Below are 15712 nucleotides of genomic sequence, written 5' to 3'. Positions count from 1 at the left end.
GTGCATGTTTGGTTTGGGTCCCCAAGGGCTCGGGTGAGTTCAGATAGGCTACGGAGTGAATTTGCACTTAGAAATATAGCTGGTGTGCTTCAGTTCTAGTTCATGCCTCTGATATTGCAATTGCGAGGTCAGAGTTAGCAATTGCGAGGAACCCGGGTTCCTATTTTGGCCGCAATTGTGAAGATTTTCTTCGCAATTGCGAAGATGGCCGGCTCAGCACTGGATCACATTTGCGGGAGGACCACTGTTCGCAATTGCGATGATAGCAGAAATGCTTGTGTTTTGCATTTGCGAAGTGTTTCTCGCATTTGCGGGGTTCGCAATTGGTCGCAATTGCGACATCTACAATTGGTCAAAATCTGAGTTAGACGGAATTTTCTCTCATTCTTCAAATTTTCAAACCTAGAGAACCCTAGAGGCAATTTTCCCAAGAACCTTTCTTCCCCAATTCATTGGTAAGTAATTCTAACCTATTTTCTTTCAATCTTCCATTACGTTTCATAAGATTTCAACCTAACAATCTAGGATTTCCATGGTGGAAATTGGGGGTTTGGGTAGAATTAGGGATTTTTATAAAATTGGAATTTAGATCTCAAATTAAGGTCGGATTTCAAAAACATTACATAACTGGGTTCGGGGATGAATGCGTAATCGGGTTTTAGTCCAAATTTGGGGTTTGGACCAATCGGTCCCGGGAGTTGACTTTTGTTGAATTTTTCAATAATAACCTAAATTGAATCTTTGGCAATCGTGGGTAGTTCCTAAGGCTTATTTTGATCGTTTGGTTGGTAATTTGCTAGATTTTGTTGGTTCGGAGGCTTGTTTGGAAGGCAAAGATGTGGTTGAGCTTTGAATTGATCTTTGGTGTCACGACCTGAATTTCCCACCTAGGGAGTCCTGATGGTGCCTACTAGTGAAAGCTAGGCAAGCCAACCAACTGAACTATTTACTTTGTTTCCATTTTTAATCCGATAACAGTTAAGAGCCAACAATTAGATAACAACAGAATTGAATAAGCAAAAGGCTGCGTTGTAAAGTTTTAATAATACTACTAATACCAATCCATAATAAATTTACCCAAGAGTGGTGTCACAACTTCACAGACTGCCTAGGAGTACTACAAATAAAGGTATGAAAGAAATAAATACAACACTGTCTCTGGAAATACATGAAAGAAACATTAATAGTAGATAGAAGGAGACGCCAAGGCCTGCGGATGCCTGCAGGACTACCTCGGGTTGCCTGATGAACAAGAGACAGCAATCTCACTGCGGTCCGAAATCTACAGCACTGGGATCTGCACAAAAGAGTGCAGAGTGTAGTATCAGCACAACCGACCCCATGTGCTGGTAAGTGCCTGGCCTAACCCCGGCGAAGTAGTGTCGAGGCTAGGACCAGACTACTGACTAAACCTGTGCAGTTATATTATGTACAGCGGAAAAATAAAACAGAAATAAACAATTAAAGATGGGAGGGGGACATGCTGCGTGGGAATATCATTTATCAAAAGGAATTCAAGAGAAAAGCATAAAGACAGTTTAGAATTCACAACAAAAGAATAAGGAAATCGTAACCAACCAATAAAAACTTTTTATTATCTACTCTTACGGCACGCAACCCGATCCAAATCATTCAAATATTGTTGCAGTGTGCAACCCGATCCATATCATTTATCACTGTTGCGGTGTGTAATCAGATCCAATTATATTGTTGTTGCGGCATGCAACCCGATCCAGATATATTGTTGTTGCAGCGTGCAACCCGATCCAAACATAATATTGTTGCGACGTGCAACCCGATCCAAATATAACATTGTTGCAGCGTGCAACCCGATCCAAATATAATATTGTTGCGGCATGCAATCCGATCCAAATATAATATTATTGCAACGCGCAACCCGATCCAAATATAATATTGTTGCGGCGTGTAACCCGATCCAATTTTAATGTTGTTGCAGTGTGCAACCCAATCAAAATATAATATTATTGCGGCGTGCAAGCCGATCCAAATATAATATTGTTATGGCGTGCAACCCGATCCCAATATACAATTCAACACCAATCACAATGGAGCCCGACAAGGGAACAATAAGGGAACAACAATATCCCGGCTAGGGAATCAATAACATCATAATAGAATCAAGTAACAACAGAAAATCAGTAAATAAACGTAAAGGACAACATAACTCAATTATTAGCAAGATTCAGGAATATCAAGGATAAGTGCATGGCATCACCCTTCGTGCTTTAACACTCTCTTACCAAGACAATAATCACAAGAAATAAGGGTAAGGAAATAAATAAAATCACAATAAAATCCCGGCAAGGGAACAACAGTACAACAATCGAATTCCGGCGAGGGAACAATATCAAAAATCTTCTTCTCTTTTCCTTTTCACATTTACTTCACAACTCACTTCGCAACTCGAGCCAATGCTCTTTAGGGTTCAATTGCCAATTATACTTCCACAATTCATTTGACAACTTGAGCCAACGCTCTTCAATATTCAAATACCAATATTACTTCCACGAGCCTTGTTCAACAATAGAAATCATCACAAAAGGCATGGACAATACAAACGGAGTCACATTAATCATAGTATAAGAGTCACGAGCATGCTTGACACCAACGTATAGATACTTGTCACCATGCCTATACGTCGTACTCAACAAATAACACATAACAAATAGGACACAACTCCTAATCCCTCAAGCTAAGGTTAAACCAAACTCTTACCTCGATGCCATGAACACAATTCAAGTCTCAACTATTGCTTTACCTCTTGATTCCACCACCAATTCACTCGTATCTAGCCACAAGTTACTTAATTACGTCAATAAATGCTAAATAAATCAATTCTAATGCATGAAAATGAGTTTTCCAAGGTTTTACCCAAAAATTCAAAAATCGCCCCCGACCCACATCGTCAAAACCCAACGTTCGAATCAAAACCCGATTACCCATTCCCCCACGAACCCAAATATATAATTTGTTTTGAAATCGGACCTCAAATCGAGGTCCAAATCCCCAAAATTTAAAAAAACCTAGGTTCTACCCAAAACACCCAATTTCCCCTATGAAAACTATTGATTTTAAGTTGAAATCATGTGAAAAGATGTTAAGGATTGAAGAAAACTAGTTAGAAATCACTTACAATCGGTTTGGAGAAGAAGTTGCCTTTGAAAAAATTGCCCTAGGGCATTTTGGTTTTTGAAAAAGTGTAAAAAATGGTTGAAATGCATCCAAGTTATGAATTTACAGGTTGCAGGTATCGCAATTGCGACCAGGGTTTGCAATTGCGAACCCAGACTCTGCTAACATCGCATTTGCGAAGTGTCCCTCACATTTGCGAGGTCGCTTTTGTGATAAAACAGTCGCATTTGCGACGACTGGGATACAACTGGAGGATCGCATTTGCGATAAATTTCTCGCATTTGCAACACCATAAGTCCAAATTCTACTCCAGTGGCCTATCCAAAACTCACCCGAGCCCTCGGGCTCCAAACCAAACATGCACACCAACCTAAAAATATCATACGGACTTGCTCGTGCATTCAAATCTCCAAAATAACATCAACAACTATGAATTTAGCATCAAAATCATGAAATTTCTTAAGTACTTCAAATTTTTCAAATTTTCTCAAATAAGGTCCGATTCACATCATTTCAAGTCTGTTTCTTAACAAATTTCATAGACTCATCTTAAATCACATATAAGACATGTACCTGGCTCCGGAACCAAAATACGGGTCCGATACCATCAAGTTTTAAATATATTTTATTTTCAAAAACTCATAAATATTCCCGAAAATAATTTCCTTTAAAAATTCATTTCTCGGGCTTGAGACCTCGGAATTCGATTCCGGGCATACGCCCAAGTCCCATATTTTTCAGGACCCTCCGGGACCGTCAAATCACGAGTCCAGGTCCGTTTACCTAAAATGTTGACCAAAGTCAACTTAAATTCATTTTAAAGGTAAAATTCATCATTTTCATAGGTTTTTCTCATATTGGCTTTTCCGCTACCGCCCGGACTGTGCAGCAAATCGAGGTGATGCAAAAAGAGGTTTTTAAGGCCTCGGAATGCAAAATTTTTTTTTTTAAAACAAGTGATGACCTTTTGGGTCATCATATTTGGAGCGAGGCAAGTGTCGTGGTTAACCTTTACTTGAGGGATTAGAACATTTTTGTCTGTTTGCTACTTGTTTAAATATTGGGTACAACGTATATGTAAGTTTAGGAGTACTTGTGCACTGTTGTTGGGCTAAAGCATGTGGGTGGGACTTGTTTCTTGTAATTTATTGCTTCCTTTGATCATGATATACATGCTTAGACTAGTTAATTACTAAATTGATCGTTCTTTTCGCGTTTATGGACTATTTGTGATAATTGAGTATTGTTTCTGAAGTTGAGGTTGGTATTGTGGAACCATTTTTGACGTAAGGCTTGTTCTTGTTCATTATATCTCCCTGTTGTTATATGTTCATTGTCATATGGTAAGGGAGAGTGTTAATGTACAAAGGGTGATGTCGTGCCATATTATGAGTGTTAATGCATGAAGGGTGATGTCGCGCCATATTGAGAGTGTTAATACAGAAATAATGATGTCGTATCATATTATGAGAGTTAATGCATGAAGGGTGATGCCGTGCCATATTTTGAGAGTTAATGCATGAAGGGTGATGTCGTGCCGTATTTATTGATTTATGATGAAAGTGAGAGTAAAAGCACGAAGGATGATGCCGTGCAGTTTTATTCATTATGTTTATTCATTTTACTGGTTGGAGGCATATTGACTATTTCTTGTTATCATTCCCTGTTGTAATTCTCCTATCTGTACCCCCTTTTGCATGTCCCTTCCCAATATAATATGTTCAGCCTTTATTTGTTATTATGTTGTACATATATTGTTAGCTACACAGGTTTATTTATGTGGGTGTCTTGTCATAGCCTCGTCGCTACCTCATCGAGGTTAGGCTCGACATTTACGGAGTACATGGGGTCGGTTGTACTCATACTACACTCTACACTTCTTGTGCAGATTTTGATACCTGTCCCAGTTGCCCGTGAGGGCCATTATCTTGGATCAGCTGACTTGGAGACTCGAAGTAGATCTCCTGGCGTCCGCAGACCTTGAAGCCCTCTTCCATTTCCCTTATTTACTGCTCTTTTCATTCGAGACAGTTGTACTTATTTCAAACTCTCTTTGTAGAAATTCTAGAAACTCATGAACTTGTAACTTCAGATCCGGGTTGTATTAGATATTGGTTTATTACGCTATTTAATACTTTACTTTGAACTTTATTTTTCTGTTTAATTGGTTCTACTGATTTGAATTGGTTAAAATTGGGTTAATGATTCTCTAACGTTGACTTACCTAGCAAGTGAAACGTTAAGCATCATCACAGCCCCGAAAGTGGAAATTTCGGATCGTGACAACTCATTTGAATGAAGAATTGCAGAACAGATTCTAAAACGTAGGGTGTTGGTTTGCGTAGCTTTGAGTTTACATAAACTTTATTTTTAATAACCGCAAAGAAAAATGCTGCTCTTCAGTTCAACGGACCTCTATTCCTATAAAGAGGAAAAATAAATTCGTCCTAGCTAATCGTACATAAGAGTTATCTATTCGTACAGCTCCATTCAAATCATATCATAACACGAACAACAGTAGTATGAATTGATTTTGGAGAGATATTTTTCAATCGTGGGATTCAGTATTGTAATATATTTTAATTCTAAAACCAGTTGTTTGAGTTAGTTATAAAATATAAATTAAAGTATCTTGAGAATAAATTTGACTAGAAAAAACGGAATTATAAAAAATAAAATATTAGAAACATGTCATAGTCGAGAAGATGACGAAAATAAATTAAATGAGCCTTTGGATCTTCTATTGTTTGTATAAGAGCCCGTTTGGATGTGCTTATTTTAAGTGATTTTTAAGCCATAAGTTAGGAAGCTTTTGGCTTTTGGCTTATTTTTGTCATTTTAGCTCTTAAAAGCACTTTATTACTCTATTCAAGCACTACAAAATGACTTAAAAATTATTTTGACTTAAAAATTATTAAAATAAGGCAATCCAAACGGGCTCTAAATCCTGTGTTTGACTCAAGTTCCAGTTGATTCTACACCTATTAGTACGTGATGTAGCATAAATTTGATGAAAGAATTATAAGAAAATGCACATGACTTCACATCATAACAAAAATGGTCAATATTTTTAAGTTTTACCCAACCTAGCCCAATATTGTACATATTTTGTGTCATGACCCAAAAATCACAAGTCGTGATGGCACCTAACTCAACCCGCTAGGTAAGCCAATTAACAGAAAAACACGACCCAACTGAGGTTATAAGAGAAAAGAGAATAGATAACTGAGCATTTACGAATTTACCAAGACCTGGTAGTACGAATCACGAGCTTATGAGATTTGGAATTTCAAAACTGATACAAATAAATACACGTTCTGTTTGAAGGTTACATAAACAGATTAGCAATAATCTAAACTATCAAGGACATGTGGTAGCTATAACCAAACGCACGGACATCTTCCGAATCAACACCCGACGTCACCAGCAGCTCCGCTCCAAAATCTACACGGAACATGCAGAAGTGCAATATCAGTACAACCGACCCCATGTACTGGTAAGTATTCGAGGTAGTGACGAGGCTTTTAGTTGAAAGATGTTTATTGTTATAACCTGTACATTAGACTAACAGTATAAGCAGTTTCAAACATAACAGATAAAAGTACCGTATACAACTCTGCGAGACAGTCAACAATTACTAGCATGAATCACAGTAGAAGATTTACAATCCTTCCTGGTATGAGAAGTATATCCACAATATCAAGTCAAATGGCACGGTAACACCCTTCGTGCTTCTATCTCATCCTCATCATATATAAATAAATTTATGTGACAAATCAATTAGCACGACAACACCCTTCGTGCGTTCAACTCATCCTTCCCAAATGTACGTATAGCAGAACCAACCAGATGACAGAAAACACCATAACAGGAATTACAAAGTAGGAAATACGCAAGTAACAACAATGGATGAGAATATACATGTGGGCAACAGTAAAAGACTAGGAAGAAAGCACGTGAGTAATAACAACTAATAGAAAAACAAAGAGTATCAACTTCAATTAACTAGCATAGTGGAGGCTTAAGTACAAATATAGCAAACAAGAAGGAAGCACAAGATCTTCACAAATTAACAAGTAAGTGCATGAATGACTAGCATGGTGGAAGGCATACACTAAGGTGCAACAGAATAGATACAACATGAGTATAATTACAAAAGCAGGAAACATGCATGGTATTTACAAGTTAAGCAAATCGAAGGTATGTGCAATACAACAACAATTGAGATGGAGATCATGACAGAACAATGGCAGTAAATAACATCAGATCCATATTTATGACAATAACAGTTCAAGGTAAATACAAGAACATATACACGGAAGACAGATATCAAACATAATGCATGTCCCTCATCCTCGCCTGCATGGAAACACCCACCATGCCATGACCTCACGATAACATACAAGAATAACGATATAAATAAAATGGCACGGTATCACCCTTCGTACTTTAACTCTCAAATGATATGGCACGACATCACCTTCGTGCTTTTACTCTCAATAATGTGGCACGGCATCACCCTTCGTGCTTTTACTCTCAATAATATGGCACGACATCACCCTTCGTGCTTATACTCTCAATGATATGGCACGACATCACCCTTCGTGCTTTACACTCTTCCTTACCAAGCATATGAGTATCAATGACAAATAAGGCAGGAAGCATAAATAACATCAAGGAGAGTGTTTTAACAGATATTTCAAACAAATCACAATCACATCTTTTCAAATCAACAATGATTCAACAACCCTCGAGAACAGTATTATTCAAATACTTCCACAATTCTCACAATGATCCACAACATAAGCAAAGAGTCTAGTATTTCATGAATATGGACCGTAGTAATGCAATAATGATTTCGCATAGAGATAACCGAATTAGACACACTAATGTATTCTCAGAATTCTACCAAATTCGATCAAGTTATGTTGGGCTAATTCTTGATTACCAACATTTTATACTATGTTCTTAACATCGGTAAATCAAGTAAAGCATGAAGCAAGGAAGTTACGTAATCCTACAAGACACAATTATAACACAATCTATCCCAGAGCATGATTAACCCCGGTACATACATATACGCTCGTCACCTCATATATATACCACCCCCGCATATAGCAAACAATGACAAATAGGAGGAAAAATTTTCCTAACAAAGTTAGGCAAAACACTTACCTCGAACAAGCCAATAACAATACCGAGCAAGCCAAGTGATGCTCTAAAAATGCCATCACGCTTGAAGTGACCTCCAAATGGCTCAAAACTAGCCAAAAGCAACTCAAATACATTAAATAAAGCCCAAAGAAACAATTCCAAATGATAAAGATCGAATCCTAAATCATATTTCCAAATCCGGCCAAAAATACACCTGGGCGCACGCCTCAGAACCCGACAAAACTTACAAAATCCGACAAACCATTTAATAACGAGTCCAACCATACTAGTTTCACTCAATTCCAATTCCAAATCGATGTTCAAAACTCAAATATTCATATTATGAAACTTTATGCCAAAAAACCCAATTTCCTTTTTAAAATTCATCAACCAAAAGCTAAAATCGAAGATAGATTCATGGAATATAACCAAAACTGAGTAGAGAACAATTACCCCAATTCATATTGTGAAAATCGCCTAAAATATTTCGCAATTCCGAGCTCCCCAACTAATAATATAATATTGTTCTGCCTCGTTTCTTATGCCAAATAATCTCAAAACGTATTCTTGATGCTTCCAATGGAGTCCTTGTGATATTCTAGTCAAATTAGGCTCTTGAATCACTCCATTTGACCTTATATTAAAGGACATATGTTGGTTTCAATATTTGAAAATAGTGCAGATTTTTAAAAACGAAATCAGTGACAATTTCGTAATTAATCTGAAAAATCTGGCAACTTAATCCTTAGTAAAATGACCATAAACTCCTCATACGATGCTCAAATTAAATGATTCTTTTTTCTATTGCTCTGTAATTATGATACAGATCTAATGCTTCAATAAAATAGAAATTGGAGCTCATTTGATCAATGTAGTACGATTTATGCTTGAAGAAATAACGTCGAAACATAAAAAAAACGAGCGCAACACAACCCAAACCTATCCGAAACTCACCCGAGCCCCTCGGGACCACGTCCAAACAAACCAACAAGTCTCATAATATAACACTGACATACTCGAGGCTTCAAAATACACATAACAACATCAAAATGACGAATCACACCTCAATCCAAAAATCAATGAACTTGAAACTTCAAACTTCCACAATCGATGCCGAAACCCATCAAATCATGTCCGATTGACCTCAAATTTTGTACACAAGTCACATTTGACATTATGAGCTTTCTCCAACTTTAGAATTGAAATCCGACCCCGATATCAAAGAGTCCACTCCCGGTCAAACTTCTCAAAATCCAAATTTCACCATTTCTAGACTAATTCAACTAGGCATCTCCAAATTACAATCCGGACGCGCTCCTAATTTCAAAATCACCCAAGGGAGCTAATGAAACTGACGAAACTCCATTACAAGGTTAAATACTAAAAAGTCAAACTAGGTCAATTCTTCCATCTTAGAACTTAAATCTTGAAGTTTATTCTTCCAAATTGATTCCAGATAACTTGAAAACCAATACCAACGATTTACACAAGTCACAATACATAATGCGGAGATACTCGAGCCCTCAAGATACCGAGCAAAGTGCAAATTCCCAAAACGACCAGTCGGGTCATTACATTTTGAAAGCACTAGCAAATTCATATCTTGTGTTCTTACAACCATTGCTTCTAAAAGGTATGGAGTTAAATATGTGTTCTCACAATTATTGCTTTCACTCTGTCTTCTTCTCACATCTTCTATATATGATTCAAGGGGCCATACGCCATTGCTGCTTCTTATCATGTGTCACCTAGTTGCAATGTAAGAAAATTGAAGAGTAATGGTCCACTATTGAAGGTCATTCAAAGCTTTGCTTTCGAAAATAGGATTTTTTGAGTTTGCTAGTTGTTTGGATTGGTGTTGTTCCAATTGATTGAAAATATCAAAAGGAGTTCAAAATTTTAATTTGAAGTGATTTGGAGTAGATTTGTGCAAAATTTAAGTTAAATTTTAGAAAGACGCAAGGAAGAAGACGAAGTCAGTTTTTTGTATAATTATGTATAATCTTGTATAATAGTATATATGAGTGTATAACTACATTTTATATACTATTATACACTTTTATGCACCTTTATACAAGCGTTTGTAGACGAACTTCTTCCACGATTTTCAATTGCAATTCTTGTTCAAAATTAGTCCAAATCTCCATTAAATGACTTCAAATTTTGTATACAACCTCGTTATACTATTTCTAACAAGTCTAAATAACACCCATTCCAAATTTCTCACAAAATAAAATTCGATATTTAAACCCACATATTTAAGCTTATTAAAAATTTAATTTTCACCATCCAAATGGATTTGGTTTGTTGAACTAATATTTGAGTTACAGTTCAAAAATTAACTTGAAAGCTTGAGCAATCTTTTTAAAAAATTAAATAGTAATTTCTAGAACCTATTGGAGTTGGATATTGAATTATAGCCTATTATCTTTGGGCTAGTTGATTGTAAATTGAAATATGAGCTATAAAATTGAAAAGTGGGGAGCTCATTTGTTGTTATGTGAAATTTTCCCAAATTTGATTCTACAACTATTACACTTGAGGGTGGTATATTTATAGTAGACCTTTTTTTGTAGTAGACTTCAAACTTCATATATAGTAGTAAAATTAAATGTAAGGAATTAACGTTATATAGATTAAAATATTTATATATAAGATAAAATTTTAATGGTTCTTAAAGTCTTATATATTAGGACTTCAAATAAGGAATATTTAATAATAAAAGTTTAGTTGACTTCAATGTCATAAAAATTAGGGATATAATTCAATTATAACTTTGTCCAATAAAAGATCTACTTTTAAGGAGTATAAAAGGCGAAAGACATTTTGTTAAAGGGGATTCTATCTCAATGAATATAGAATTTTAAAAAATAAGTAAATATTATATTAAACATTTTATTTGAGTTATAAAAATAAATGTTAACAAAAATGTTTCTTTAAAATATGATTATTGTTGATCCTATTTAGCTAACTCAATAAAATAAGAAATTCTTTCTTATAAGTTCTTAATCATCTCATTTAAAAAACTGATGAAAGACAATTTTTTTTCTCACGACCAAAATAAAATTATTCTATTTCCTAAATCTATAATAAGTATAATAGAAACGTTTTTCAATGGATTAGAATTGAATAAATTGCTATGCAAACGTATTAGATTAAACTGCTATGCTTTGATTAATCTATTCTTTTTTCATTTTAAATGAAGCTTTCTTTCTTTATCCAAGCACATAACTATGCGTCTGAATATTTCTTTTTATGGAAACAAGAGCTTAAGATTGTAATAAAATTACTTATTGTTAATAGATTCTAAAAAGACTATGTTAAGCTAGGAGCGAAATTATGGAGTTTATATTTAATAAAAAAACTAATCTTGGCATGAGTTATTAGTTACACGATAACCTATTCGTAGTATTAGTTACTCACTTAGACTTTGTTATTTGATGTTTGATATCCCCTGGATATTTACATGGCAAAGAGCGTGGACACACACTTCTTTAAGCAAGTGGGAGTGAGAAAAAAAATTATTTTCTATATAGGATATTTCTGGTTACTGTCACATAGTTGTAATGACTTGGCCGGTCGTTTCATGAGTTACCACTCTGTTTCTCCCATTTATGTTCTTTATATATTGTTCAGCGGTATTTCATCGCATCGTGTTGGTTAGTTTGGGTTCGGAGTGGTTTTGTAGAGAAATGAGACACTTAGTCTCTTAAGTTGGCTTGTTAGTTAGAAAAGTCAACCGGAAGTTGACTTGTGAGTAAACGATCTCGGAATTTAGTTTTTATGATTCGGATAGCTTCATGAGGTGATTTGGGACTTAGGTGCGTATCAGAATGTGTTTTGGAGGTCCGGAGTAGATTTAGGCTTGAATTGGCGAAATTGGAATTTTGGCATTTTTCGGTTGATAGGGGAGATTTTGATATAGGGGTCGAAATAGAATTTTGGAAGTTGGAGTAGGTCTGTTGTGTCATTTGTGATGTGTGTGCAAAATTTCAGGTCATTCGGACGAGGTTTGATAGACTTTTTGATCGAAAATGAAATTTGGAAATTTTGGAATTTCTTAAGCTTGAAACCAATGATGATTAGGTGTTTTGGTGTTGTTTTGAGTGTTCCGAAGATTGGAACAAGTTTGAATGATGTTATGGGATATGTTGGCATGTTTGGTTGAGGTCCCGAGGGCCTCGGGTGAGTTTCGGGTGGTTAAACGAATCAAATCTTGTTTTGGGAAGTTGCAGAATTTCTGTTGTTGATGTTGTAGAGTTTTGGCCTTCGCGTTCGCGAATGGATGAGAAGTCAAGCATGAAATTTGGCCTTCGCGTTCGCGATATTGGTCCCGCATTCGCGAAGGGTGAGGCTCAGTGTGCAACACGAATGCGATGTGGGTCCCGCGTTCGCGTAGAGTAATTGGAGCAGCTAGGGTTCTGGTCGTTTGTTCTTCACGTTCGGGCTTGGTGTGTCGCATTCGCGATGGTCTGGGAAGCTGAAGCTTCGCGTTCGCGAGCTGGAGGTCGCGTTCGCATAAGAGGAAGTTTTTTGGTTAATAAGTTTTTTGCTTCGCGAACACGAGGCTTTGACCGCGTTCGCGAAGAAGGATAGGTCACCTGTGCAGAATGTTTAAATACCTATGTTCGCGATTTTTGGTCTATCTTCCACCATTTTTGAGCGATTTTGGAACTTTTTGAGAAGGATTGAATAGGGAATCAAGGGAAAACACTTGGAGATAAGATTTTTGGACTCAATACTCGATCCTATTGTGATTTCTACCTAATTAGACATGAAATTTGTGGAATCTAAAGCCTAAAATTGGGGAGTTAGGGCTTGAAATTGGAGACTTTGATTTGAGGGATTGTTTGTAGTCGAATTTTGAAGTATTTGATATGTATGAACTCGTGAGAGTGTAAGGATTGTAGTTTTGTAATTTTTATCGGAATCCGAGACGTGGTCCCGGGGTCGAGTTTGGCCAATTTCGGAATTTTGATGTAAATTGGTTATTTTCGAGTGGCCTTTATTCCCTTAGCATATTTTGATGTTATAAATCTATTTTTGGTTAGATTTGGAGCATCCGGAGGCCGAGTCGAGAGGCAAAGGCATCGCGGGCTAGAGTTTAGACCGGATTAAGGTAAGTAATGATTGTAAATGCTGTCCTGAGGTATGAAACCTCGGATTTCATATCATTGTGCTACTTTGAGGTGACGCACGCGATACATGACGAGCATTGGGTCGTGCACTGTTGGAGATTGAGACTTAGTCCATCTCGTATGACTGTTAAGTCACGTATTTGATTGAAAACTGTTTGATATCATTGTGTTTTGGAAAGTATTATCATATTTTGGGTTGAATGCCATATTTGGGCCTCGTGCCAACTATTTTGGACCTTTAGGGGATTTTTACTACTATTCCTCACTGTTTTGACTTTATATTTGTACTCGGTCATGCTGTATTCTACTGTTTTCATAACTCAGCCATATTTACTCCGTTTTGATATTTTAAATAATATTTTGGGCTGAGCATCATATTTTACTATTGGTCGAGTGGCTTGAGAGACTTCTGACTGAGTAAGGCCAAGGGCCTGTGTTGTGAGGATATTATGGGATCGGGCTGCGCGCCGCAACAAGTTGTACTGATTCATGATTTTGAGGCAGAGGGCCTGATTTTCTACGCCATGAGGTGGCTCTTTTTGAGGTCGAGGGCCAATCTGATTATGCCACGAGATGGCTTGTCATAGCGCTTGGGCTGTAGGAGCCCCTCCGGAGTCTGAACACCCTAAGTGAGCGCGGGTACCTAGTGTGAGATATGATATTGCCCAAGGGGCTGTTGTTGTTTAATATTATTGCCCGAAGGGCTAATACGAGTGATTGTGAGGTAGCCCGAGGGGCTGGTTCTACTGATATTTTGCCCGAGGGGCTGGTTCTGCTGATATTTTGCCGAGGGGTGGTTGTGGTGCATGTTTTGCTCGAGGGGCTGTTTACGTTTCTATCCTTTTTTTCACTATTTTCATTACTCGTTTGAAACTATTGAAAGATGTTTTACAAAGGTTTTTTCTGAACTGAGATGTTTTCACGTGTTTTACTGCTTTACTACACTGTTCTGGACTTATATTGTTTTGCTTAGCGCTATGCTGTGGTTTACGTGTTTTCCTACTGCTCAGCTGCCTTTACTTTTATTACTTACTGAGTTAGCGTACTCACATTACTTCATGCACCCTGTGTGCAGATCCAAGAGTCTCGGGTCGTGATAGCGAGTGCTGATTTACCATCAATTTCAGGTTTATATACAGTGTATTGTGATACTTCGAGAGTGGGTATTGGATGTGTGTTGATGCAGGAGAGTAGAGTTATTGCTTATGCTTCTCGTTAGTTGAATCCCCATGAGAAGAACTACCATGTTCATGATTTGGAGTTGGCTGCCATTGTTCACGCGTTGAAGATTTGGAGGCATTATCTTTATGATGTGTCTTGTGAGGTGTTTACTGATCATCGTAGCCTTCAACACTTGTTTAAATAGAAGGATCTCAATTTGAGGAAGCGGAGATAGTTGGAGCTGCTAAAGGACTATGATATTACTATTTTGTACCATCCGTGAAAGGCCAATGTAGTGGCCGATGCTTTGAGTTGGAAGGCGGTGAGTATGGGTAGTCTTGCATTTATTACTGTTGGGGAGAGACCTCTTGCAGTTGATATTCAGGACTTGGCCAATCGGTTCGTGAGGTTGGATATTTCGGAGCCCAGTCGGGTATTGGCTTGTGTGATTTCTCGGTCTTCCTTATTTGATCGCATCAGAGAATGCCAGTATGACGATCCTCATTTGCTTGTCCTTAAGGACAGAGTTCAGCACGACGATGCCAGAGATGTGACTATTGGTGATGATGGGGTATTGAGGATGCAGGGCCGAATATGCGTGCCCAATGTAGATGGGCTTCGGGAGTTGATTCAAGAGGAGGCCCATAGTTCGCGGTATTCCATCCATCCGAGTGCCGCAAAGATGTACCAGGATCTGAGACAGCATTATTGGTGGAGGAGAATGAAGAAGGACATTGTGGGATTTGTAGCTCAGTGTCTCAATTGTCAGTAGGTGAAATATGAGCATCAGAGACCGGGTGGCTTGTTTCAGTAGATGGATATTCCAGAGTGAAAGTGGGAGTGGATCACCATGGACTTTGTAGTTGGACTCCCACGGACTTTGAAGAAGTTCGATGCTATTTGGGTGATTGTGGATCGGCTGACCAAGTCCGCGCACTTCATTCCTGTGTGTACTACCTATTCTTAAGAGCGGTTGGTAGAGATCTATATTTGAGAGATTGTTTGTTTGCATAGTGTCCCGGTTGTAAGCACGAGATTTTTGCCCTATATGAGAATTACTCCCAAAAATTCAAAATAAAATGATTTTTCTTGGTGTGCAATTTTGA

This window comes from Nicotiana tabacum, chromosome 6, assembly GCF_000715075.1.
Source record: "Nicotiana tabacum cultivar K326 chromosome 6, ASM71507v2, whole genome shotgun sequence".
Lineage (NCBI taxonomy): Eukaryota > Viridiplantae > Streptophyta > Magnoliopsida > Solanales > Solanaceae > Nicotiana > Nicotiana tabacum.
The sequence above is the reverse complement of the archived record's forward strand: the minus strand, read 5'-3'. Positions refer to the sequence as shown.